The sequence below is a fragment of the Stegostoma tigrinum genome, chromosome 8 (genome assembly GCF_030684315.1).
Source record: "Stegostoma tigrinum isolate sSteTig4 chromosome 8, sSteTig4.hap1, whole genome shotgun sequence".
Lineage (NCBI taxonomy): Eukaryota > Metazoa > Chordata > Chondrichthyes > Orectolobiformes > Stegostomatidae > Stegostoma > Stegostoma tigrinum.
The window spans coordinates 26231264-26258727 of NC_081361.1; positions in this window are offsets into that span (position 1 = coordinate 26231264).

The following is a 27464-nucleotide window of genomic DNA, read 5'->3' on the forward strand; positions in this document are numbered from 1 at the left end:
AAATTTTGAATGAGCCCAACAGAATCCAACTTTCGAAGCTCCAATCGACAACCTTTTTTGTGAAAAACATCGATTGCCACATTTCACACTCATCTGACACAGCTCAAATTTGAAAAGTGCCACAACAGATATTTCCTGATATAAACTGTCAGTGATGATCACAACAAAACCCAGATTGTTTATTCCAAAGTCACCCATGCTTCACAAAGAAAGGTCACCATTATCGCACCACATCACAGGGCTGTGCACACATTCGAGTGAGGCAACTGGTGTTATTTAACCTGGGGGTCAGGCAAGGGGAGAGGTTGAGACGGAGAACCCTTCGTGATAAACACAAATGTTTGATGACAATTTCAGTCTCATCTTGGTCTTCCTTGGAACACTTGAAACTTTAAAAGGCCAAGTGTGCAGACGAGGACATCAGCCTTCTGATACTCCAGCTCGCTCAAAATGAAACTTGCCAAAACGATGCCCACAACACATAAAACATCTTGCACATCCTGGAAGAACATGTGAGTGAGTGATTGCTGGATGGTACATAGTAATATGAAGAATAAGTAGTCAGTGGATTGGAATTTGTCGAGTGTGATGAAACAAGGATAGTTCATACCTTTTAAATTCAGTACAGTATGAAGAAAATCTAACTGATTAGGTTATCTGACTGACTGGAAACAACAGTCAAATCTATAAGACAAATGAAACCATCATGAGAGTCAAAACCAAATTCAACATGAAAAGACAATGGCGAAGATCACAATTTAATATCAGAGCAAGAATGTTCAATTGCTGACTTCAGTGTATTTATATCTGTCCATGATTTGTTTGCTCTATTGATACCATTTTGGTCTTCCTTAGAAAACCTAACAGTTTAAAATCCTAAATGAGAAAACTGGGACATCCGTTTTCAGACATTTCAGGACACAAAATGAAAATCAACAAAGCTTTCACATTGAATTATGAAAAAAATCACTCTCTACATGCTGGAATGATGTCTCACAATCTAAAGGGAGGAAAGCACAGTCAAGGCAAGGGTGACCACCTTCATGCAGGATACGTTAGTCAAGAGCAGTCTCTGACGTTAATCCAGAATATTGGGGCAATGTCAGTTGGACAGTCAAGGCAGTCAGCTTCTCGGAGCCCATACCTCAGCAGTGCGTCAGCGGGTCACAGTCAGCCCATTGGGAGACTGAATCCAGTCTGGGCAGTGGGGACAAAACAGCTGGCAAACTGTACAGGCATCAGTTGGACGTCTTGGTCATTCATTGCTCACACTGTCTGTCAAGGTCACTGATAGGGTTTGCCACATCAGTCCTTGTTGTGCTTAGTTGTATTACGACTGAGAACTGTTTGACTCTGCAGTCAGACTGCTGCCAATTGATGCTTTTCACTGGCATCGTGCAACACTGGTGTTTTTATCGTGTAGGATCTGTCAGAAATGCGTGTGAGCAAATGGAACAAAGGAGCTGGCAAAGTTGCTTGTGAGTTTCCTGGATTAAGTGAGAGAATACCTGGCTGAATGTCGTGAGACGACAAACTGGATTGAAGCTTGCATTTTGTGAAAAAGTACAAAGAACTAATACCTTTCAGAATCAAAGTAGAGTGGAGTCTGAGGAACGACAAAGATGAAGTTTCGTCAAGTCTAAAAGACAAATGAAAACACCATGAAAGAGAAAGCAAATTCAACATAAAAAGAGAAAGAGTGCATCAAACTTACACACTTAACCAATAATATCAACTGCTGATTTCTGTCAATTTACGTGTGTCTGATATTCATTCGCTCCTTCACGATCTACTTGGTCTTCCTTCGAAAATTTAAAACTTTAACTTGTCAATTCAACAGACAGGATACCCTTCTGACCACACTTCAGATACTTCAGGCCAAAATGAAACTCAACAAAGCTTTGCTCTCATCCACCGGCTTGCACACCTGGAAGGATTTCCCAAAGGGCTTTTTACCTCCAAGTATGTTTTGGCTGCTGCTGCACAATGTGCAGACAACACATTTTCATGACTAGCAATCGGTAACAACTAGTTTCTCCTTTGAAGCGATACTCATCGAGAGATAAATAAGAGATAATGTAGACAGGAGAATTCCATTGTTTTGTTTTGAATTGTTGTGATAATGGGATTTTATGGTCATCCAAGATGAAAATTTTTCCCTGCTGATATCACATTCAGCGAAGACCAGAAGAAACTTGATACTGCAGTCAAAGAGTAGGCACAAAAATGTGGCCAATTTGGTTTTGGTTTTGTCAAGTATTGGAGCCATTGCCAACTGCAACATACAAACATTAATTCAATAGATTTACCCCCATATGAGCATCATATCTCCAATTTTCCTGTCTTTGAAATTTGTTCCAAAATCCAATTTCTATCAAAGTACTGCTCGGTATAAATTGATTTCAGATTACCTCAAAACTCTTCTTACAAACAAGAGTGATACCACGAAGGTATTGCTCCTTTCTCTCTGCTTCAGCTAGTGTTCGTTCTAATTGCACTGACGAGAGAGAAAAACAAATAAGTGATGCGTACTTGAAACTGCAGAGTTAAAAGTCTACAATGTTCACTTCACGTTGTCTCAACATGAAATGAGGGCCCAGCAGCTATTGTTGATTGTTGTTTGTGCTGTCACAAGTTTCCTTGTTTGTTGGTTTATGACATCACAGTCAAACCATTGTGAAGTCACTGGACTCATTGTTTTGTTCAAAAAAAAACTTTCTGAGAAAGAACACAAAACCTGTTTGAGCAATTAACTGCAGTTTTCCAATTCATCTCTGTTTGCATGGGTGTCTTGTGATGAGGGTTTGTTCATAAAGGTGGGCACCATGTCATGGATGCACTTCCCCATCACCACTGAGTTCCCTTCACAGCCTTCCTGGAAGCATGGCCATAGGGGTGAAGGCACCATGAGGCCAGCCCACATGCGACCAATACGTTCACTAATTTGATTGCTGGTTGGAATGGCTGGTCAGCTGTCAAGAGGGCAGGTGGTCACATCAGTCCTCAAAGTCCCATCAAAACATTCCTGAGGTTAATTCAACCTTTACATTGACCTTTGAATCCTCTAAAGACTCCACCAGCACCATTTGGTTTTTAGGCTGAGAATTGAACTGGTTCTGGCACTGTTGTTCATAATCTTTTTAATTCATCCTCCGGTGTCTGGTCTTTGTGGATGTAATTGTAATGTAATTGATTCTGAAAATGAGATCTGGCACTGATGTCTTTTCGTTGGTGTGAACAGAAGACATCATCTTTCTCTTTCCTTGTCGCACATCAATGAACCAATACCATTTAGTACATACTGTGTGATTATCCTACCTTTGTGCCATTTTTTTGTGATTTGGATGAATGACTAAAATGGCACAGGAAAGGAAAACAAGCTACCTGAGCCTGCCAGGGTATTAATCCTTCAGATACCTCAGTAGGCCATCCTAAATGGAATACAGGGAAACTTTGATTTCCCTTGCATCGTTATGCAACTTTGAAGCAGGTCCAAAAACCTCTTACTTTCCAAACTTCATTTGCTGCATTGTTGGAAACATGGCTGACCATTTGCACACAGCAAAACCCAACAAACTGCCAAATGGAAATGACTGAATACTGTTCACTGTTTTTGTGAATATTTTTGGGCTTGTATGTTTTAACAAGAACCAGGCAGAAATCCACCATCCCTGTTTACACAAGGCCACAACATTTAAGCAGAGTAGGCAACCAGTCGCTCAGTTGAACATCCTCTCCAAAAGATGAGAATTTTGAAAGTGCAAAACGTGCTCAGTGCTGGACAGTAATTCCCAGCCATGACTTTGCAATCAGTGGCATTATGAATGGTCAATGTCTGACTCTCGGATGAGACAGCTGCCACTGTTGCAAAGCTAACAATAACATTTAAAAGAAATCTGGGAGGGGATATAAATAGAAAGGGTTTAGAGGGACATGGGCCAAATGCTGACAAATTGGACCAGATCAGTTTAGGTTAATTGGTCAGCATGGGTAATTGGACCAAAGCGTCGGTTTCTGTGCTGTCCTATGAGTACCAGAGACCTTAAACCTCAGAACACATTCCTCCTCACCTCAGTTTTAGGCTAAGCAGTAGGATCTGTCCACTCTGTTCATTTCTTTCCTATTGCTTCCTGCTTTTTTTGGCTTCTTTCTTCTTGATGATAGAACATAGAACACAGAACATGGAAAAGTACAGCACAGTTCAGGCCCTTCAGCCCACGATGTTGTGCCATGGAATAATAATCCTCATCCAAAAATAATATAACCTCACCTACATTCCTCTCAACTCATTGCTGTCCATGTGCATGTCCAGCAGTCGCTTAACTGTCACTAATGATTCTGCTTACACGACTATCACTTCCAACTCTCTGGGTGAAGAACCTCCCTCTGACATCTCCTCTGTACCTTCCTCCTAACACCTTAAAGCTCTGACCCCTCATGGCAGTCAATCCTGTCCTGGGGAAATGTCTCTGGCTATCAACTCTTTCCATGCCTCTCATTACCTTGTACACCTCGATCAGGTCACCTCTCTTCCTCCTTCTCTCCAGAGAGAAAAGTCCCAGCTCAGTCAACCTATCCTCAGAAGACAAGCCCTCCAGTCCAGGCAGCATCCTGGTAAACCTCATTTGCAAAAACCTCTCCAAAGCCTCCACATCATTCCTATAATAGGGTGACCAGAACTGGGCACAATATTCCAAGTGTGGTCTCACTAGGGTTTTGTAGAACTGCAGCAAAACATCACAGCTCTTTAAGGCGATCCCCCTGTTAATGAAAACCAAAACATCATATGCTTTCTGAACTACCTTATCCGCTTGAGTGGCAACTTTGAGGGAGCTATGCACATGAACACCAAGATCCCGCTGTTCCTCCACACTGCCGAGAAACCTGCCTTAAATCCAATACACAGCAGTTAAGTTCAACCTTCTAAAATGCATCACTTCACATTTATCTAGGTTGAACTTCATCTGCCATTTCTCAGCCCAGCTCTGCATACTGTCAATGTCTCGCTGAAGCCTGCAACAGCCCTTGATACTATCAATGGCACCTCCAACCTTTGTGTCATCTGCAAACATACTAACCCACCCCTCAACCTCCCCATCCAAGTCATTTATAAAAACTACAAAGAGCAGAGACCCAAGAACAGAGCCCTGCGGGACACCACTCAGCACTGACCTCCAGGCAGAATACTGATCTGCAACCACTCTCTGCCTTCTGTCAGCCAACCAATTCTGAATCCAGACAGCCAAATCACCCTGTATCCCAAACCCGCGGACTTTATGAATGAGCCCGCCGTGGGGAACATTATCAAATGCCTTGCTGAAGTCCGTGTAAACCACATCCACTGCTCAACACTCGTCTACCCGTCTCGTGACCTCCTCAAAGAACTCACGAAGATTTGTAAGGCATGACCTGCCCCTCACAAAGCCAAGCTGACTCCCTTTAATACCGCTTTGCTTTTCCAAATAGTCATAAATCCTATGCCTCAGAATTCTTTCCAAAACCTTGCTGACCACAGAAGCAATACTGACTGCTCTGTAATTTCCAGTGATTTCCCTATTCCCTTTCTTGAAAAGAGGAAAAACATTTGCCTCCCTCCAATCTTCCAGTACGAGTGAGGAAGCAAAGATCTTCACCAGCGGCTCAGCAACCTCCTTTCTCGCTTCCCGTCGCAACCAAGGATAACTAACAATGGCTACTTTTCACTGCTGTAATGCAACAATGTTGCTATCATTCAGTAGATTAGGGTTGCTGTTTTGAAACAGTGTTATGAAAATTGAATTATTTCCTCAAGTTGACTAAGACGATGTGCGGATAAAATCTAAAAGATAAAAGTAAAACCAAATTGTGTCAAATTTAAACTTTGAAAATGGACAGACTGCTGTCAAATTTAATACTGCAATTTATGTCAATTGCAGTCTTCAGAGTGACTACATCCGTCCATTATTCATTTGCCCCTTCAATATCTACTTGGCCTTCCTTAGAAAACTTAAAACTTTCAAAGCCATTGATCAGCACAGGACCATAGCCATCAGACATTTCATTTCACTCAAAATAAACTCAACAAAGCTTTTACCTCTAACGATAAAACACCTCGTGCATCTTGAATGGAATTCCTAAGCAGCTTAGCAGTTCTTTAGTACTTTGTTGGCTGTGGTTACTGCTGGAAGGTAGGAAAGGCACTGAATAATGTGCACACAGCAAGCTTTCATTTACAACAAGGTGGTAATGAATAGCTCATCCATTTTGGCAATACTGCTTGAAGGATAATATTGGCCGATGTATGAGGGAGATCTCCACTATTTTGAATGAATCCTTGGGATAATGGGATCTTAAAGCCATCCGAGATTAACATTTTTCTCTGATGTCGACGTCTCTGGAAAAGGCCAGCTCCCTCTTGACAAGTTTTGTTTCAACACAAAAAAAGCAGCTGTTTGGCTCAACGGTGAACATACTACACTTCTACGGAATGAAGAAAGTCCTGTAGCCGGATTGTTTCCTTGGGACAGTGTCAAGGGATCTTTACTTTCAACTTCTTTTTAGTTTAAAGAGAAGACACATAAAAAGCAGTTACATTTAAATTTGACTGTGACAAAAGTTGGAACCATTGCCAACTGCAATATTCAGACAAAAATTCATGAAAGGTATCCCCACATGAACATTCATATTTCCAAATCTCCTGCTTTTGAAATATGGACTAAAATCCAAGTGCTTTGTAAAATCTACAAATTGATCTGAAATTACCTGAAAACAATTCTTATAAGCGAGAGTGACACCACAAAGGTACTGAATCTTTCTCCCTGCTTCAGCTAGTGCTGGTTCTCTTGACACAAACGAGGGAGAGAAAAAAAAATAATGTGATGCACAATCGAAAGTGCAGAACTAAAAGTTTACAATGTTCACTTCAGATTGTCTCAACATAAAATAAGGACACACGGCAGCTATTCCTTCTGGATCGCAACGTTGACAAAACAGTTTCCATGGTTCCTGATTCATACTGATATAGGCCATTGTGAGATTATTGAACTCATTACTGTCAAATAAACACCTTGTGTGAGTGGGCACAAAATATGCTCAAGCAGTTTGACACGTCCACATTGTTTACATGGTTGCCATGTAGTTAGGGTCTGTTGGTAAAATTAGGCATCATTACATGGATGCAGTTCGCCACCTCCCTCAACATCTTTTCTGCAATCTTGCCAGTGGAGGTGAAAGTGCCAGGAGGTCTGTCTACATGTGATCAAAATGCCCATTAATTGTTTTTGTGGTCGGACAGGCTGGTCAGCTTTCACACTTTATGTCCATTACAACCCCTGCCATCACTTGCGCAGCAAAAGGTCTGCCCATCTGAGTATTTCCTCATCCATTCTGGATTTTATCCAACCGCATCTCCCCTCACTCTTCCATTGCTGAGTCCTGGCCCCAGGGTGACCTTCAACTTACCTGCAGCTGTCCTGCCTGTATCATAGAATATCTTCTTCTGGTTTGACTCCAGTGCCAGAAGTGGGAACATTTCCTGGTCATGCTAATGTGACCAAATAGTGGACTGCTATTGTATTCACTAACACATCAGTAAGACCAGTTTTTCTGCTGAATGCTGTTGACGAGTGCCTTATTGTTTGATAGATATTGAGTCATGAAGGGGTGAGCTGCCCAATATAGGTGCAACTGATCCCTGATGGAGGGGTTTCTGCACCCCACCCTTACAATCTAGCTCCATGCTTTAGTAGACATTATTTCCCATACTCCCTTAATTTTTGATACAATCCCAAAATCCTGATGAAGTGTGCGAGTGGAACCAAAATACGTGAACATATTACATCTAAATTAGAATAGCTCATGACTTTGCGTGGCTCATGTTGTCCTCTGTTTCTGAACAATTGTACTTACTCATTTGTTGCTTAGAAAAGAAATTTTGCTGAGCATTGTCTTTCCATAGCGTGTGAATGTATCGGACAAATACAGTTTTAATTCCAAATCATACCCTTTGGTGTGAGTCAAGGTTTCCACTTGCCTTAAAATTAAAAGCTGAAATGACTACGGCTGCTGAAAATCTGAAGCAATCACAAAAATTACTGGAAATACTCAACAGGTCTTAGAGCATTTTTGGAGAAAAAGCCAACTTTATTCTAAAGGTCCAGTGATCCTTCTTCAGAGATTTAAAAATACGTTTGTTCGAAACAAATGGTTTCCTTTGACTTCATTCAGGAAGGCTGGTGAATATTTCTTTTATCCTGGATAATACGACAATAGAAAAGCAATTGGTCATCATGGTAATTGGATCAAAACATTCATATTATATTCGTGATGCAACTGATAAAATATTAGGACTCGATTATCAATGTACTACTAAAGTCACAGTCACAACAATGCTTACTTGTTATTTCCTGCATGTTAACCAACTCTCTCTTCATAATGATACATTACCTTCAGTTCCAGAGCCCTTATCTTATCTGAGAAAGTAGGAACTGCTGAACTGGAGAATCTGAGATGACAAGGTGAAGAGCTGGGTGCACACAGCAGGCCAAGCTGCAGCAGAGGAGCAGGATAGCTGATGTTTCGGGTCTGGACACTTCTTCATTCCTGGACTCAGGGAGACCTTGGACTTACTTGCAGGTGTCCTGCCTACATTATGGAACATCTTCTTCTGGATTGATCATGTTGATTTAATCAGAAGATAACATTGTTTTACAAGTGCACAGCTGTCACATATTTAATGAAGGAACATTATTGAGCACTTTTCCAAGTGATTGCTGTCATGCTAAATTACCTGGGTTCTGTAATTCCACTCCTCCTTCTTTCTTAAATAGCAGTGCTACATCTGGTAATTTTCACTCCACTCTGACTTTTCCAGAATCCAGGGTATTTTGACAAAGCAGAAACCATTACATCCACTATGTCTGAAGCTGGGCTCCAGTGATATTCAGTATTTTTGGAAGGACAGACAAGAAGAAGGAGGTGGGTTAGCATTGCCAGTGACAGATTAAAAACAATATGGTCATGAAAATGGATCATAGTTCTGCGGAAATGGATTTTGGGCACAGTTGAGAAACACTAAGGGACAGAAATTGACAGTGGTTGATGTTCATACACCACACAAAACTCTTGTGGTAATTTTAGCAGAAGGCACAAAACAGGAAATTGAAGATTCCATCAGAAAGGGAGACCACTAATTATGATGAAAAGTCACTGACTTCAAGAGTCAGGTGACTTCAGTCTACACAACGATTTGACAAAACAGATCAGTTGTCATTCCACAGAGGTTGAATTCCTGAAGCACTTTTTAAAAAAAATCATTCAAGGGATGAGTGCATTACTGGCGATGCTTGCATTTATTACTCATTTCGAAATATCCAGAGGGCAGTGAAGAGTTAACCAAATTGCTGTGGGTCTGGAGTTACATGTCAGCAAGGCTGGTGGGTGCTGCCTCCCCTGCTGAGTGTTTCAACCTTTTAAAGGCATTTTTTTTGTGCCACACATGTTCCTCTCATTGGCCCATTTCTTGTGGAGATGGAAACACTCGTACTGTTCACCTCCACACGTTTACCACAGGACTCTGACTGTACAAATCTCACGAGCTGCGTGGAGGCTGACAAAAAGCTGTGCACTCAGTATCTTGTCAGAGATATAGCAAAATGTTTTATACTAAAAAGTCACAAGCAGGCACGGTTTAATAATACCACACTTGCCAAGTTGACTTGGTTCAAATGCTGGAGCCCACTATCCAGTGACTCTTCTCCAGAAGTGTCTGAAAGAACTGAAGGAACACTGCTTTGATACAGGCACCTTCATTTAAATGTTCTGTTAAACCTCTCAGATAGATGTTAAAATAACACCATTTGGAGAACAGCATGAGGCTTCTCCAGTGTCTGGGTGAGCATGAAATAATAGATGGTCATCATCACATTGACGTTTGTAAAATGAAGCTGCTGTAAAATAGCTCTTGAATCTAGCGATGTAACAGTCATTCCACTTGAAAATAATTTATTTTATGTCGCCTTCAGAGTTACTTTCACAGAAAGATCTGTGTCAATATGACGCAGATCTCATCAGAATCTGAGTGATGTGGGCAATGCATTTGACAAGTGGTAGGGTCACTTTCTGACTAACAAGCAGCGAGCTGCCATTTAAATGCTTTTTCATTTGTGAAATAACCTCTTCTCCCACAACTCACCTCATCAATGTTCAGCTTCCCATTTACCAAACGTGCCAGTCAAGGCAAATTTTGAGAAAATGTGATTTGAAAATCACAGCAGATACCTGGCGACTTCAGCTCACCACTTGCTTGAAATGGTATCCACTGGGCACAAACATCTCAAGGCAATCTCCATGGGCATCTGCCACATGGGCCCCTCATCCAGAGATATCGGTATCAAATATGTGCCAGCCTCTAAAGGCCTTCATTACTTTTCTTTGATTCAATTACAGGACGTCTTTGCACTTCATTGGCATGCCTTGGGTTTCACAAGTAACTATCACTGTAATACTGCAGTGATGAAACTGTGTGCATGGGGTCAGCCGTCCACCTCATGGACTGGACCAGGCTGAATCACTGAGATTGTCACTCACTTTCATACCACTCGCTCACTCTTAAGTTACCCAGATACTCACAGCATCTCTGCCTCAGCTTCCCCTTTGTATTTTGCCAACTGAGCTGGACATTCCAGTCTTATACTAACTCTGTCTTGTCTTGCTGTTTAGAATGGGCACAAAGATAAGAAGCTGGCCAAGGATGTCCACAGCCCCCAATCAACTCATGGGTGATAGAGTCATCGAGTCAAACAGAATGGAAATATCCTTTGGTCTATCCAGTCCATGCTAACCATAATCCCAAACTAACATAGTCCCACCTGCGTAAATTTGGCCCATAAACCTTCAGACATTACTCACTTTTGTCCCTATCTAAATGTCTTTGACCTGATTTGCTTTATTATTGTATATGCACTTTGTCACAGTGAAAAATTGTGTTTTGCATGCAGTTCAGGGATACCATACCATACAAAGTGCATGAGGGTAAAAGACAGAAATAAGAAAACAATGTTATGGCTGGATAGAAAGTGCGCAGAGAATGTGACCCATAATAAAATTAAAACTTGAGCGGACCATTAAGAAGTCTAATCCCGCAGCGAAGCTGTTCTTGAATCCATTCATGCATGCAAAGAGACTTAGTGGTCTTCTGCCTGATGTAGGAGGATGCTGGAAGAGTGTATAAGCAGGGTGGAAAGTGTGTTTGATTATGTTGGTAGCCCTCCCAAGGCGACAGGATATAAGGATGGAGTCAATGGATGGAAGGGTGATTTTGAGACGGACTGAGGTACGTTCATGACTCTCTTTAGTTTCTTGCACTCTTGGGAACAGGAGTTGCCAAACTATGCTGTGATGCAACCCGGATAGAATGCTTTATTTCATACATCTGTAAAAACTGGTGGACATGCCAAATTTCCAAGGCATTCTGACAAGTAGAGAGTTTGTTGTGCTTTCTTGACCATTATGTTGACTTGGGAGGACAAGGTCGGACTGTTGGTGATCATTTTAATGCCTTTTTATATTGTAACTGTACCCCATCCAGCACTTCCTCTGGAAGTTCATTCCCACACAAAAACCATTCTTTATTTGTGAAAATTGCCCCTCGCGCCCTTTTAAATCTCTCTCATTACACCTTTAAAAAATGCTCCATCATCTTGAAATCCTCCAGCCTGCAGAAAAGACACGACACCTGCCATTCACTTTGTCCATATCTCTCATGATTTTATAAACATCGAGAAGGTCACCTCTCAACTTCTTATGCTCCAGTGAAAAAAGCACCAGCCGATCCAGCATCTCCTTGTGACCGAAATTCTCGAGGTCACTGATGGGACGTGGCTTTCAGTCATGAGAACCAGCACAGTAAGTGAAGGACAGCCTTTGTTCCCAATCCTAGAGCTTGGAAACAGCGAGTTAGCGCTTGGGCACTCACTGTCAGTCATGAAAAGTACAAACCTGAACGTCAGGCAGGTCATCTTGAGTCTTTCTCCCATATCATGGGAGGTTTTCCATTGTTCTGACAGATAAATATGAAGAGAGTTGAAAATATGTGGCAAGCCTTTTCCTGTTGGTGAAGGTGGAAAGGCATCCCAAGCAAATGAATAGGCAGTACAGAGGGCATTGCAGGGCTTGTGTTCGGGGATTGGGTAGGGAGGGGTGACAGCAAGTGAGAGATGATATGACAGGCAATAGAGTCTTTGGTGAAGCATGAGCCTTGGTGGGAGCTGGGTTCAGTAGCAGATATAGACTGTACTTTTGGGTTCACTGGCGGCATGTTGCTGACAGGACAGCATTTATCAGCGCTCCCTAGTTGTCCTTGAGAAGTTTGTGCTGGGCTAGCACTTAAACCACACCAGTTTCATGTGCAGTCGGTTGACACACAATGTCCAAAGGGAGGGACTTTCAGGAGTTTGCCTCAATGTCAGTGAACGAATGGCGATATATTTCCAAGGCATGATGATGAGTGGCTTGAAAGGGAAGTTGTAGATCTTGGTGTTCCCATCTAACTCTGCCCTTGGCCTTCTAGAAGCAGGTGGCCATGAGTTTGGAAAGTGCTGTATATGAATCCTTGGTGAATTTCTGCACCACACCTTGTAACTGGCACAGACTGCTGATACTGAACATTGATGTTGCAGGGATTGGATTCTTGTGGATGTGGTGCTATTCAAGCCGTTTACTTCGTACTGGATGGTGTCCAGCTTCTTGAGTCTTTTTGGAGTTGCAACATTTCAAGCTATGTAGTATATTCCGTTACACCCCTGACTTGTGCCTTTTCGATGATGGACATGTTTGGAGGAATCAGGAGGTGAGTTACTAGTAGCAATATTCCTTGCATCTAACCTGCTCCTGTTGCCAATGTGATAACTAGGTGGAGAGCTGGATGAACACAGCAGGCCAAGCAGCATCAGAGGAGCAGGAAAGCTAATGTTTCGAGTCTAGATCCTTGGGCTGAAATGTCAGCTTACCTGCTACTCTGATGCGGATTCGTCTGCCACATTCATCCAGCTCTGCGTCATGGCATCTCAGATTCTCCAGCATCTGCAGTTACCACTATCTCTTGTAGCCACTGTGTGTATGTGATGCATCCAGTTGAGTTTCTGGTCAATGGGAAGCCGCAGGATGTTTACAGTTGAGAAATCAGTGATGGTAACACCACTAAATTGGCAATTATCAATAGTGGCATTTAGATTGTCTTTTATTCTAGATAGTCATCAACCGGCATTTGTGTGGCGCAAATGTTACTTGCTACGTGTCAGCCCAGGCCTGGGTAGTGTCTCGATCATTTCAACTTGGACTACTTCAGCACCAGAGAAGTCACAAATGGTGCTGAACATTGTGCAATCATTGCCAAACATCTCCATTTCTGAACTTATGATGGGGGGAAAGTCATTGATGAAGTGGCTGAAGATTTTTCATCCCAGGACACTGCATTGAGGATCTCCTTTGGAAATGACCTGGAGCTTAGATGATTTACTTCCAACGATCACAACCATCTTCTTACGTGGCAAGTGTGACTCCAACCAGCAGAGAGTTTGCCCATGATACCTATTGACTCCAGCTTTGCTGCGGCCCATTGATGCCACACTGTTGAATGCGACCTTGATGTCCAGGGCTGTCACTCTCACCTCATCTCTGAAATTCAGCTCTGTGAAATATCAGAAAGCACATGATAGCACTTACTCTGGTGGATGCAGGTGCATTGACCTTTTTCCTCCTTTGCTGAGCATTCCCCACAAGTTTGATTGAATTTTAACTCAGGAGGCAAACTTCTACTGGGCTGGCATGACTTTGCCTGGGGAAGAAGTCCTGCCTCTGCGCCATCTCATCCAATGAGACCTCCAGCTGCTTGCCCGAAAAGTGGGCACTCATTTTCCCCGGTCTGCTATGTCCAGGGCAAATGTCAGGAACTGAACAAGGCAGCTTCAGATTGACAGCAGATGCCCGGATGCACAATGGGCTTTAAAAGATGGTGCAGTGTCCAGAGATGCCAATCACTTCCAGCATATCCAGTGGCAAGTTGTTCTGGCAAAGGTGTATGGTATGATGGACACAGAGTTGGACCTGAGGGATCGGGTAGTCAGTTAGTGAAGAAAGTTTAAGTTATGTCAAGAAAACCTGCCAGGCCTCATGCTCGAGAAATCTGCAAAAAACTTGATGATACGGGGACTTAGGTAAATCAGAAAGTGTAATTATTTCAATCACTCATAGAAAAACGTGATTTGTGTGGCACCTTTCAAAACTCTTGCTTCAGTAATTGTGCTGCATGATTGCAAATTTATTAATGTTACTCTGTTTTTTAACAGAGGGGAAGAGAAGCAGTTAATAGCACGTCCATCAATTAAATACCATTTCGAATCATTGCTTCTGAGAAATTTAAGGAAGAAAAGGAAACCATTTGGTCCAATGCGTTTGTGCCGGATGTAAATAAAATCCCTCCAGTCTAATGCCACTGTTGCATACTTATTCCATTGCCTTGGAGGCAAAACTATTTGTATCCACCACGGGGGAGAGATTGGCTGAGCTTTCAGACAAATGAGCTGATCGAAGAGAACCATCAGGCGTTATTAGGAGTAAATCATCTCTGGTTAATCTAATTCCAACATAATCTATTCTATTCCTAATCCAGTGCGATGTTTTGAGACAGTCGCAGATCAAACAAACTTGGAACAGGAATGGGTCATTCAGCCGCTTGAGCCTGCTCTGGCATTCATCACGAACATTGTTGATGCATTGTTTGCTATTTCATTCTATGATCTGGAAGCCAGCAATGCCACATCCTTCATTGTATAAACAGGCAAATCAGGGGGACAAGGGGAATATTGCTTTCTTAGATTAGAAATGATTCATACAGAAACTACAAAACTGAACAACTGTCCAACTGACTTCTGTTCGCCGATGGTCAGATTTAACCTTGTTCACTCTTGTAAATCAGAGTATATCTTCCAAGCGATTTAAAAGACCCTCAGCTGGTCGAGTGAGTACAAAGTCCAAACTTCCTGTAACATTCTTCCCACCCACACACCCACACGCATACACACACACACAGACACACATGTACACAGACACACACACACATGAACACACACACACGCACACACACGCACACGCACACACACGCACACACACAATTAATCCTTCTGAACGTATTGCTGTTTCTCTGTTTAAAAACAGAGAAGCACTTTTAAACTAATCTGTTTTATCCTCATGTAAAAGTACTACATGATTATAATTCACAACTGATTGGTGGTTCAGTCATCAATCACTGTTTTAGTTCTTCTCAATCGAGACACAGATGAATCGCACAGCAACTTTGCTCAACAAGCAGGATGTTAGAAAATGACATAAAACAGCTGACAGATTTATGATTGTTGTGAAATAATTGCTGCTTTGTACGAATAAAAATGACCACAGTGGGTCAGAAATAGAATCATTGACTTATCTGAGTCGTTGTCAGTGACTTCAGATAATCAGAAAGTTTCTGAATTTTTGGCTTTGTTAGCCTTGACTACCAACTAAATTTCACACTCTGAGCAACTCACCGCTTCAGTGGGCACTTTTGTTCCATATTATAATTCCTCATTTTTTAATGCCACATTCTTTGACTGCCCTCTTTGAAGACATAGGGACATAACTGAAGCATTTTGTCACAAATATTGTGGATGCTGAAAGAATGAAAGAAAAACAAAAAGGAGCTGGAAAACCTCAACAATCTGAAGGGAAGTTGAGTTAACGTTTCAGGGTGATGGACTTAACCTGATCAGAAATGGTTTCCTCTTCATAGATGATGTGTTGTCCAGTTGAGGTTTTCAATGGCCCTCTTGTTCTTGCGTTGTCACCTCCTGCTCTTTCAATGGCTGAGGGACGCAACTGGGCAGCAATGTTCCATCAACGCCACCGTAGTGCAATGGTCACCTTCAATTTGGTACAACATCAAGGGATTAAGATTGAGGGTGAAGAAGGGAAAATGCCAGGTAAATGTCAGGTGCCACATTGTAGCCGATCCTCACCATCGTCCTGCCAAGGGTGATGTCTCCCATCATAGGAAACGGTTGCAGCCTGCTATTTGAATAAAGAATGAACGATTGAAGGGCAATTTTCCCATCTCCTTGCCATTTGGCAAGCATTGGAAAAATCACAAGTCCACTCTAATGCCATGTCGGGTGGCCTCTAGCTGTTCTCAGGCTGCAGGGTGCAGTGAGCAGTGTAGTGAAAAGGAAATTACTTGCTCGACAGCCCAACACTGCAACTCAAGGGCACCACACCCTCTCTCCCACCATATCTGGCTCTGTTCTTGGGGCCTTGTCTGCCTGTCTCACATGTATTTCTTAATCCCTCAGCAGTGACCACCTGTCTCAGAAGCACTGCTGCAGTTCTGGAGAAGCTGGCCCTCTGATGGGTTTGCAATATACTATGCACTGAAACACAGCAGAGTAATTAAATGCCCATCAGCATCAGAAAACCAAATGAGTAACCTTCAACCATTACTAAACACATTAATCCAGGAACAGCTGTATGAGAAATTCTGAAGACAGCTGGGTAAAGATCTACACCTTGACATTTTTGTGCAGCTTTGCTTAATTTTTACAATGTACAAGTAGAAATTATCTGAGATTTCTTGCAATCAACTAACCACCAAATTAGCGTAGCAGCCTGTGAGTCATGACTCAGAAATTCCCTCAAATATCAGCTTATTGCAAATTTGACCCGGAATGCTGTCATATTATTCATCCAGAACTTAGTGGACTTTAATTTTTGTACATGACAAATGAATAGCATATTGACGCTCAAATCTTTTTGACTCATAATGGGGTAAGGGGGGGATTTATCAATCAGTTTAATACTTCCTTCACTCTTCAGGACGAGTGAAAGAGAAAACACAAACCAATTCCTGTGCAAACATGAGGGAACCCATCTTCTGGTAAGATTTCTCCCCTGAGGGAAGATGTCAGAAAGAGGTAAGGAAAGATTTGTGAAGCGTAAAACATTTTATAAAAGAAATGTGTTCTCAGAGGAAAAGAAAGATGAGGGATGGAGTTCGATTGAGTATCATGTGGCAGAAACTTCATTGTTGCTGGCTTCAAATCCTGGAACTCCCTAGCTCTGAGCATTTTGAGCAGACTATCACAAGATGAACTGTTGCAGTTCAAGAAGGCAAATTACCACCATCATCTTCAGAGCAATTAGATATGGCTACGAACTGCTGCTTTTTGCCAGTTGTGCTCATGTTTGAAATGAATTTTTCAAAAAGAATCAAAGGCAACAACAAGGATGTACGCGAATAGACATTGCCCCTTTGCTCTCCTCGACCTGAATTCTTTGCAACGGATCAAAGTTAATGTTAGTGGGAATGGAATTCTTGATGCCTCTCTGTCCCCCACCTGTCAGGATGGAAGGGTTGCAGGAAGGCCTACAAAAAATAAGAATATAAACCTGACCCCAATTCACCTTGAAGACTTTAATTTCCAATGTTAAAGTTGATGGGTTTGGGATGGAGAGACTGTGGTTGGTGGTGGTCTGGTGTACTATTAATACAGTTAAACATTGTTATAAATTTTCACAAACTTTATCAGATTTTAAAGGTCCAATTTTCATTGTGTGGAAGTCAATGAGTTTTGAGTTGATTAAATAACTGCTGCTGTCTTAATTTGACCTTTGAAGAGGAGGATGTGGTTGAAGTGATCCGACAGCAGGTGAAATAGAGGGTGACAAACAGTCAGGCCATTTTAACAGGGAGTGTCTCCAATCAGATAACAAGAACAGAACAAACAGGAAACATGAGACACTGGGAAACACATTTGAATTGCATCCGGCTAATTCTTCACACTATGATCTTACAATGTGCAATCTATTTGGCCCTCAGCTGCAGATGTTGGGATTACACCAAGGTGTCCTGTTCAGAAAAGTAAGTGCAAAAGCATCTGGTGGCCGAGGTATTGAATCATTCCATGAGGTTGCAGGTTTATATGATTGTGTTGAATGATCATGTTGATCTGACACTAGCTTTTAGTGCCTGGGGGTTCCAATGAAACTCAATGAAGCCTGGTTGTGGGATTATGAACACAAGATTTATTGTTACGGCAAATCTGTGCTTCCTGATATGTGGCACCGAAAAGAAACATTTATGTTTCATATTCTTTGCAGGAATTAGATTTTGAAGAACTGTGGAAGAATTGATTTATTGTAAGTTTTGGGAGCTATATAGAATATTTTCTTTAAAGAGGCCATTGAAAGGTGGCTATGGACATTGGAGTTTTTTTTTCAATATGATTTCCTAAAAGGAAAGAGTTGGGGGATGAGAAGCTGTGTAGAAGCCCTGTCCAGCTCATCTCTCCTATTTTTGAACATAGCGATCTTGTTGAGTTCAGAGACATATTTGTTCTTCTGAAAAAGTAATTGCAAAATCTTCTCAAATTGTTCTTCAGCAAGCTGTGTCTGCTAAGACTCCAGAGACAACTGTATGTGAATACTGAAGGGAATGGGAATTTGAGGAAACACAGGAAGCTGGGAAAAGGAGGAACAGTGGTTCTGGTAGTGATGGGAGTTGCACAGTAGACAGTGATGATCTAAGTTCAGTGAAGAAGATGAAGAAACAGTTTGGTAGAGCGAGGTAATTATACAGAAAGGAAATCACTTGTGGGAGTGACATACTGGCCTCAACACTATTGTTTGAAATAAAAAGGAAGAAATAATTAGAAACAAAAATGGAAATTGTTGGACAAACTCAGCAAGACTGTCAGCATCAGTAGAAAGAAAGCTGAGTCAACATTTTGGGTCCAGTCTCTCCACTGATGCTTCCAGACCTGCTGGCATTCAATCGTTCCTTCCATTTTTGTTTAAGATTTTCAGCATCCTTCATTTTTTCTTTTAGTTCAGAAATAATCAGAGGTTGTCAAAAAGCTAAACTGGTAATCATGGGAGATGCGTTGATGTGGCCTAGATGGAGTTTATGGCAGGTTGTTTGAAATGAGTTTTTCAAACAGCACATTCTGGACCTAACCAGAGAGCAGGCTGCTCTAATCTATGAGATCTGCAATGACATGGGATGAATTAATAGTCACAGCAAAGGTGTCTCTATGTAGCAGCAATCATAGTGTGAGAGAATTTGACATTTAGTTTGAAGGATGGAGTAGTGGGTGCAAGTCTCATATTATGAACGTAAATAAGAGCAGTTATGAAGGGATAAAAAAAAAGCTCGTTAAGTGAACTGCCAAATTACATTAAGGAATAGGTGAATAGAGATGCAGTATCAGATACTAAAGGGCATATTTCAGATTACACAGAATAGATCCATTTCAATAAGAGGAGGACTCATCATCGCTGGAAAACTAAAAAGATAAAAGATGAAATTAAGCTTAAAGGAAAGGCATTGAATCATATAATGTTGGGTTGCATCTCAGAACATTGTACAGATCTATTGGAATCCCAAAGATGGACTAAAAGATAATGATTAGCGAAATATTAACTATGGAAGTTAATGTAAATACAAAACAGACGCAAATTTCTGTAAATATTTAAAAAGGAACAGGTCTAAAAGAGTTTCTATTCATCCTGTAAGAAGTGAGTCTGGCCGTTAATGTTGGAAAAGAAGGAGATAACAGATTGAGGATGCAGACGATACAAGGATCATCGACCATCACTGACCCCCCCCCCCACCAAAAAAAACAATAAGCCTGGAAATGGAAGGCACGGAGGAACCAATTCTAAAGAAGGGCCACCAAATTTGGAAGATTAACTCTGATTTATTTCCACAGACGTTGCCACACCTGTAGGGTTTCTCCAGTGATTTCAGTTTTGTCTCAATTATTGACTATTTAGGACAGTGGTCAAATATTTTTGGAAACAAAGGAAAATAGGCCAAATGGAGACAGTGCAGGAGGAGGAGCTGTGCTGAACGATCCACCAGTTCTGTTTTTAAACAAATGGCAGCAACATCTCACAGTTCTCTCTTTACATTTGCATGAATGAAATTACTGGCATTTCTTTTTTTGAGGTATTGTAAGGAAATTCTTGAAGATTGCTTTTCTTCATTCATTGAAAAGAACACTGCAGTTGCTTTAATTGAATATACCACAGTCAATTGTAAAAAAGATGTATAAAATCATCAGGCGTTCAAAGGTTCCCCTGGGAGACATCCCATTAAGTGCCACCCAGATAAAAGAGGGCTCTGTCTCAATCTGAATTGGACAAACCACGTTAAAAAAGAAATCAGGACAGAGGTACATCAATCAGCAAACAACACCACGAATCTAAAAATAATGATGCAGTCAAAATTCAGAGATTTATTTCCAGATCAGCTTTTTAAAACTTGTATTTTTTTGGATTCACAACATGCTTCTCCCATCTGTGCATGTGTGTAGCATTGCTATTTCTTCTCATGTGCAGCAATTAATACACCAACTCATTTTATGAAAGATAGAAAGCTTGGTTAAATTAGCTCCTTTCAAAAAAAGTATATTTTGATCCAGGAAGTATCCACAAAGGTGCTGATCCTTCTTAAATTCAACTTGCTTACCCACCTGAGGGATTTTGAGAATAAAGTGCGGCCATTTCATTCCTCTTCAAATGGGAACTTAACAGTTTTGACCAACATGTTTGGAACCGGTTGGCTTGAGGAACCTCACCTCAGGGTTGGTCTCAACATTGAGGTGAGGGGGAAGGAGAAGGACATACCGTGCATATTGTAAGGGATTAAAGTGGTCTTCACCATTAATGTGAAACCAGGATCATCAATCATCAACCTATTTAACATTGACCACATTGATCAAGCAAACAGGGTATGGAGCTGCTGATTCACACTGAGCCGATCTTACTTGATTGGGGCGGAACCGAGCAGACAAAGTTCTGATGAAGGATCACTGAACTCAAAACATAAACTCCGTTTCTCGCTCCAAATGCTGCGTGGTCTGCAGAGTTTCTGAAGAAGAATCAGCTTTCCTGCTCTTCTGATGCTACTTGGCATCCAGCTCAACACCTTGATATCTTTACACAATGTAACCATCCCAGTTTCCCCATGAAATCTACAGAGCTCAGCAGAACAATGACAGCAGAATGCATTGGACTAATATCCAAAACAAAAATGAAGATATGAACCAAAAGACTTTCTTCACGCAGTTGACACAATTACTTTTTAGGATATCGGACCACATGCACTAAGGAACCTGTGACCAAAACAAGCAACTCCGATCTTGCAAACAACAGACAATGGCAATGAAGAATGGCATCTGATGAAGATGTATTATTGTATCAGAAACAGAGATTTGCCTGTATTCATTGCATCACTGCAGTGTGGACATCCCCCATTGACAAAGAAATGATCACAGAATTTTTTGGAGGAATCTGAAAGGTTTTGCGAGGCTATGTAACTGGCTGAGATGTTCAGGGCTGTGTTTGTACAATGTCCAGCAGCCGGGTGCACTTCACATCTCATCCCTGCACCAGACCTGCATCATTTAAATGTAAATGGTCTGATAGGGCACGACGTCAGCCTTGGTGCCCAGAACATGTCATCACTGAGTTTCACAACGAAGTGGCAAGATACCCCTACATTGGCCCCTTGGAAATGCAAAACCAACCTGGAGATATCAGGGTCCAGGAGCACAATTTTTAATTCCTGAATGTACCAGTCCCAATCCTTCAAATCCAGCTCTGGAAACTTTCAAACAAAATTGAATTTCTCCTTCAAAGGGCATGAACAAATCAGGGACAGAGGAATTGTTGATTTTGATTTCACGCTGCAAAGTAGCATTATAATCAAACATTGTCATATTGATGCTGCCACAAATGGACAAACGTTCGCTCCTGTAGAATTAAGTTTGAGACGAGTGAATACATGCTACACTTTCAAAATGACATGCAATTTTGCAGTGCAAACAGGACAGGAAATTTGTGTTATCGGGTACAGACTGGGAACAGATGGGAGTTATGAAAGTTTCCCATGATGGGAAAGCTAATAAATAATAGGGCCTGAGCAGGATTGATGCCAGTGTTTTGATTCGGGTCTGGATTCGAGCTACTATTTGTGTTTGGATAAACTTGAGGCTTTTGAAAGAAAAAGTCAAAACTTCTGGGCACTGGAGAAATCCAGTTGGTAGAATGCTGGATAAGTCAGATGTTGCTGTACTTATTGCTCAGATATAAATGATCAGAGACAAGGATCTGATATCTGTATTCCATCTATGTGCTGGGGTGGCAACATCCAGAACAGTGGAACACAATCTGAACTGCAAAGAAAGGCTTGAGTGACGTCAGGAAGAACATTTTTCAGACACAGGAAGCAGAACCCTCTCCCAAAAAAACAGCGGCATTTTGGAAAGCGAATCTTTCAAAGCTTAAAGATGATCTGTTTTGTGCCTGTAAGTATCGCACAGGATGTCGATTGAATTCAACCAAACGGAGTCACAGATCAGGAATGGTTTAGGTGGTCTAATGTTGCTGCTTTCAATGTTTGAGCAAAATGATGCGAGTGAGTAACTTTCCCATATTGTGAATTTTTCATGGTGTTTCACATTATTATTTAAATTGTTTCAAAAAAGACAATTGTGCTCGTTGTTTGTTGCCTCTTGTTAAACCAAATAACTGGAGGCCGACCACGGGCTTCTGGATTTAACATCAAACTATTCAAGTATTGAGCTATGAAATAATTGCTTGCATGGTGAATAGATTATTGAATTTATAAATAAAATATGCACAGAGAAAGCAATGGTTTTTTTTATCACATGATATACAACATGTGCCTGAGAAGATGCAAAATACTAGAGGGAGGCATTCAATAATCAGGTTACATTTTACAGAAATGTGGTCTTTTTTTTAGAATATCAGTTGGTTTTCAATGGAGGATGGGTACGTTTTCACTTTGATAACAGTCGCACAGAAAGACTTGGGCAAATAAACTGCAACAAAAAAAGAAATGGAAAATAAGAACTGTGCGAAGAATACTCTCACCATATGATTCATGAGATCATTAACTACCTGTTTTGACCTGACATTTAACAGAGCCTATTAATTAGTCCTCTGTGTTTGTAATGATTTTCTTCAATCTGTCATTCTACGCTAAGCTGTTATAGTAACCATGTGGATTACTGCACCTCTCCAAATACTCAATCCAAAGATGTAAAACAGCTTGAGTCAAACGTAAATTCTGTGCATCCTATGTAATCCTATGTAGACACAATGGATATGAACATCATCTGGAAGAACTATAAAATTTTTTGCAAAAAATCTCAAGTGTGCAGCACCTATTTAAATGATTTGAGCAGAAGGCCAGTCTTCAATATTTGCTTGATAGTACTGAAACAACAGTATTCACAAAATAGCCTGTGAGGTTACTGGATAAGCCCACTGTCCATGTGCCAACTGGGGAACTTAGTGACTCATTAGTGGTCTCGGTAGGACCTGCCAACCTGGCCCTGGCAACACTTGCTTTTGTTTCCAGTTCCAGTAATGATTGCCACTGTGGACAGAAGACTATTCCAGGATGCAGATGGGACAGCCTGCTGTGAGCCATACAGTACTTGTTCAGGATTGACATCCTGAGTCTTCAGGCATGCCTCTGAAAATCAGGATGTGGTCTTTGGCACAAGGGGCGGCCTACCCATTGCTGACAAAATGGGAGTGGTAGTTGGAACAGACTCGATATTGGGCACCTGAATGGAATGGTTCCGTGCATTTGAAAAGTTCCTGAGGAATGCATTTTCAAGTATTATTACTTGGTGTCATACGTGCACACGGTTTGAAGGTGTTTCCTGCTGAAGTTTTACTCGAGGTTTGGCAGATACATTCCACTTAGCATCAGTTAAATCTGCCAAAGTGAACATTAAATATTCAATTTATGAGGCCCATTAACAGGAGAAGGATGTACCGAATGACAAATAGGAGAAAATTGCTGTCATGTACGAGAAAAGTTCGGAATGATCACCACAAAGTGTGAAAGAGAGCTTTGAAGCAGGCTTACAAAGAGACAGAATGTGTGCCAGAGGGCACCTGAGGAAATTTATCCAAAAAGTACAGCCAATTCATAGGGAATCTGTCATAAACGTGGACGAAAGGAAGACATACAGCAGTCAGGGACCCAAAGAACGAAGTGCGTATATGAAGGGTACAAGACAGAGCATGGTTCAAGGCCATGAAGAATTTGAAGGTAGACACAAGTTGAAAACCAAAACATTAGATAACAGTGAGCCAGTAAAGGTCTCTCATTTCTCAAAAAGCACAAATTTAAGGTTCCCAGTCTGGTCCAGGCAGCAGCAAATGGGACTTCTATTTGCACTGTGCGCATCTCCTGATTTTACAAAGTATCATAATTCTGTGAATGCAATAGAATGCGTTGTCCAATGTTGAAGCAATTTATTCATTAGCCGTAATAGAAGTGATCAACTTTCCAATGTTAACATACATAGCTGGACTGATACAATATTCAATGTGGATCTGCATGAACAGAATGGGCTTGTCAGGGGCTTAAACCATTCCAAGCTCTAAAATTAGGTTCCACTTTAATCATATCAGCAACATGTTGGATACTCCATTACCAAAGACTTGCGATATTCAACCAGTTGTTTGGAAATACAGAACTTGGGTATATCTGTAAAACAGGTCATGCATTTTCAAGTATTATGCCTTTCATTCATCAGGATAGCTGCAAGAATGTTGACACAAAAGGAAACAACATTTTAAGCTGCATAAAAAAAAGTTCTGATGTGTTGAAAAGTGCATTATGATTGATAGGGATGTTATCAATGGAAACTTTCAGGGAAATAAGGAAACAGTTATCATCCTCGAGGGCATTGGTCCATGATGATACCAAGCAAGACCTGGTATGAACAAGTGATTCCTGCCCATAAAGCATCAGGATAGTATTAGCTCATAGTCAGCCCAATGGAGAAGAACACCGAATAGTGTATGCATCTGGGACTTTGGTGGATGTGAAGTGTAAATGCACCCGGCTGGAGAACAGAAGTTCAGTGGTCATATTTAGAGCCAGGAAGTTCCATCAATACCTTTATGGATGTAAACTTGTCATAATAATGGGCCACAAATCTCTGCTGGATCTACTTAAAAAGTAGCAGGCAGTGCCACCCATAGCTTCAGGCTAAATTCAGCAGTGGGCTCTAATACGAAGTGCATGTAATTAAAAGTTGGAACACCATCTGGGAAGCCAAGTAGCAAATGCATTGAGCTGCATCGCACTGGCAGATCCGCCGGCAATAGGAGCTGGAAGAATCCATAATGGTTTTAAATTTTCTGGGCACACTTCAAGTCACAGGTAACAATATCAGGCTTTGGACGCAGAAAGATCTGGTCCTGGAAAAATTGAAACAGCTGATGGTGATGGGGGAAAACAAAGGGCTATCACAACCAGAACAGGAACCTTTTTGGACACAGAGAGACCAGATCACAACAGAGGGTTTCACATTATTATAGGGAGCAAGTATGATTGTCCTGAGTAAGGTCACCGCCAGTTACTGGCTGAACTCTACCAGGGTCATCCAGAGGTTTCCAAAATGATGATGTTAACGATGCATTATATACACAAGACTCTGCTGAGCGAGAGAGACGGTTTACTTCAGGCGACAAAGTTTGATGTCGGAACCATGGGAATGGCCCCACAAGGGTAAGGGACACTGTCGATGCATATTCACTCCACTGAAACATAATGTTCTGACATTATATTGTGTGACTATTCTGAACATGCAAGTGAACCACATGAAAGCGGCAAACTCACAAGCTGTGCGGGAGCAAAACGTGCCCGGTTTCTGGACTGCTTTTCCCACTGTTCCGGAATTTGTGGGTTGCCCTTCCCTGTCAAGTGTTGAAGATACCTCAGGATCTAAGAAGAATACAGTGGATATCTCTGATTTTGCTGTCTGAAGAGGAGAATTAATTTCTTCTGAGACACTCCAGGCGCAACAGGCAATCTACTGTGTGTTACACACCTCCCAGATCAGAGGCAAAGTTAGAGGAACCTGACCCAGTGCGAAAATGCCCCAGGAAGAGCTACAAAAAAAAAAACAGCCTATGCCCTTGTACACAGAGGGAGAAGGATCTAGACACTGGAACTAGGTGAGCCAGGTGAAACTCAGAGTACAAGTTCCCTGATTGGGACTCTTAACTTGTTTCAATCAGGAAGCCATGGCTGACAGATCAGAACAGGAGTGTCATATGTCGTGTTCACACTGAGAGCTGGCTCAGTGTCAAAGGCTTTCCATGTGTAAATAAGGGGTGACTGGTGATGGGATACTGGCCTCTGTGGAGGTATTTCAGTCATATAGAGATGTTTACTCACACAGTCATTGGCGTCGGCACTTTTGAACCAAGTACGTTTCAATTCTCCTTCAACCTTGTTGAGATTTGGAAGGAGAGACTTTCAAATTTCTTCTTAGCCAGAATGCATGTCATCTCTTACAGTTCAAGGGCTAGGTTATCTTTTCAATTATATGTTTGGAATCTCTGCAGATCTCGTGGTAGTTGGATAGGATTTACCAAAAGTTTAATCCAGGACAAACTGATGGAGTAATGGGAAGGTAGAATATCTTATAAATGATATCCTTCAACTTAAGTGTTCAAACAGAGCCAAACCTTGGAGCCAGAAACAAAATCAGAAATTACTGGAGAAACTTAGCAGATCGGGCAGCATCTATGGGAAGAAGACAGAATTAGCTTTTCGGACTGGTGACTCATCACAGCCGGAGTTTTCAGTCACTGGGCTCGAAAAGATTAACTCTGCTTTCTCCTCCCAGATGCAGGCAGTTTTCCTGAGTTTCTCCAGTTTTATTTTTGTTTCAGATCTCCAGCATCTGTAGTTCTTTGTTCTATTTTCATGGGCGTGGAAATCTGAAACAAACACAGAGAATTTGAAATACTCTGCAAATCTGGCAGCATCTGTGGAGAATGAAAAAAGAGTGAACGATTCAGGTTCAATATGACTCTTCTTCTGAACTGAAAGAGGTTGTAAAAAGTCTTCTTTTATACAATGAACAGAGGCAAACGAGACGAACGGGAAAATTAGATGGTGTGCAGGCCCAGTGCAAAAGGAAAATGTGCTTTCCGTCGTGGCGAAAGACAAAAAGAGCTGAAAATTGGGTAGAAATCAATGTGTGAAAGGGAGCGAATAGGTCATCTCCAGTGATAGCAAAACAATTGAGACAAGGCTGTTGCGGCGCATGGGGAGAGAGCGGCTGTAAGAAGAATGGAGAAAAGTCATCATACAGCAAGTTTCTAATGTAATGATATTCAATATTGAGTCCTTGAGGCTGCGCAATGCCGAAAGGGAAAATGAAGTATTGTTCCATGAGCTTGGGTTGCCCTTTGTTGAAAGACTGCAATCAGCACAGGACAGAAATGTGAGCGTGAAAGCTAAAATGGCACGCAACCCAGAAATCTGGGAGTTCAAATTGTTTCCGAGATAGTAGGAAGTGCAGATGCTGGAAAATCTGAGATAACAAGGTGGA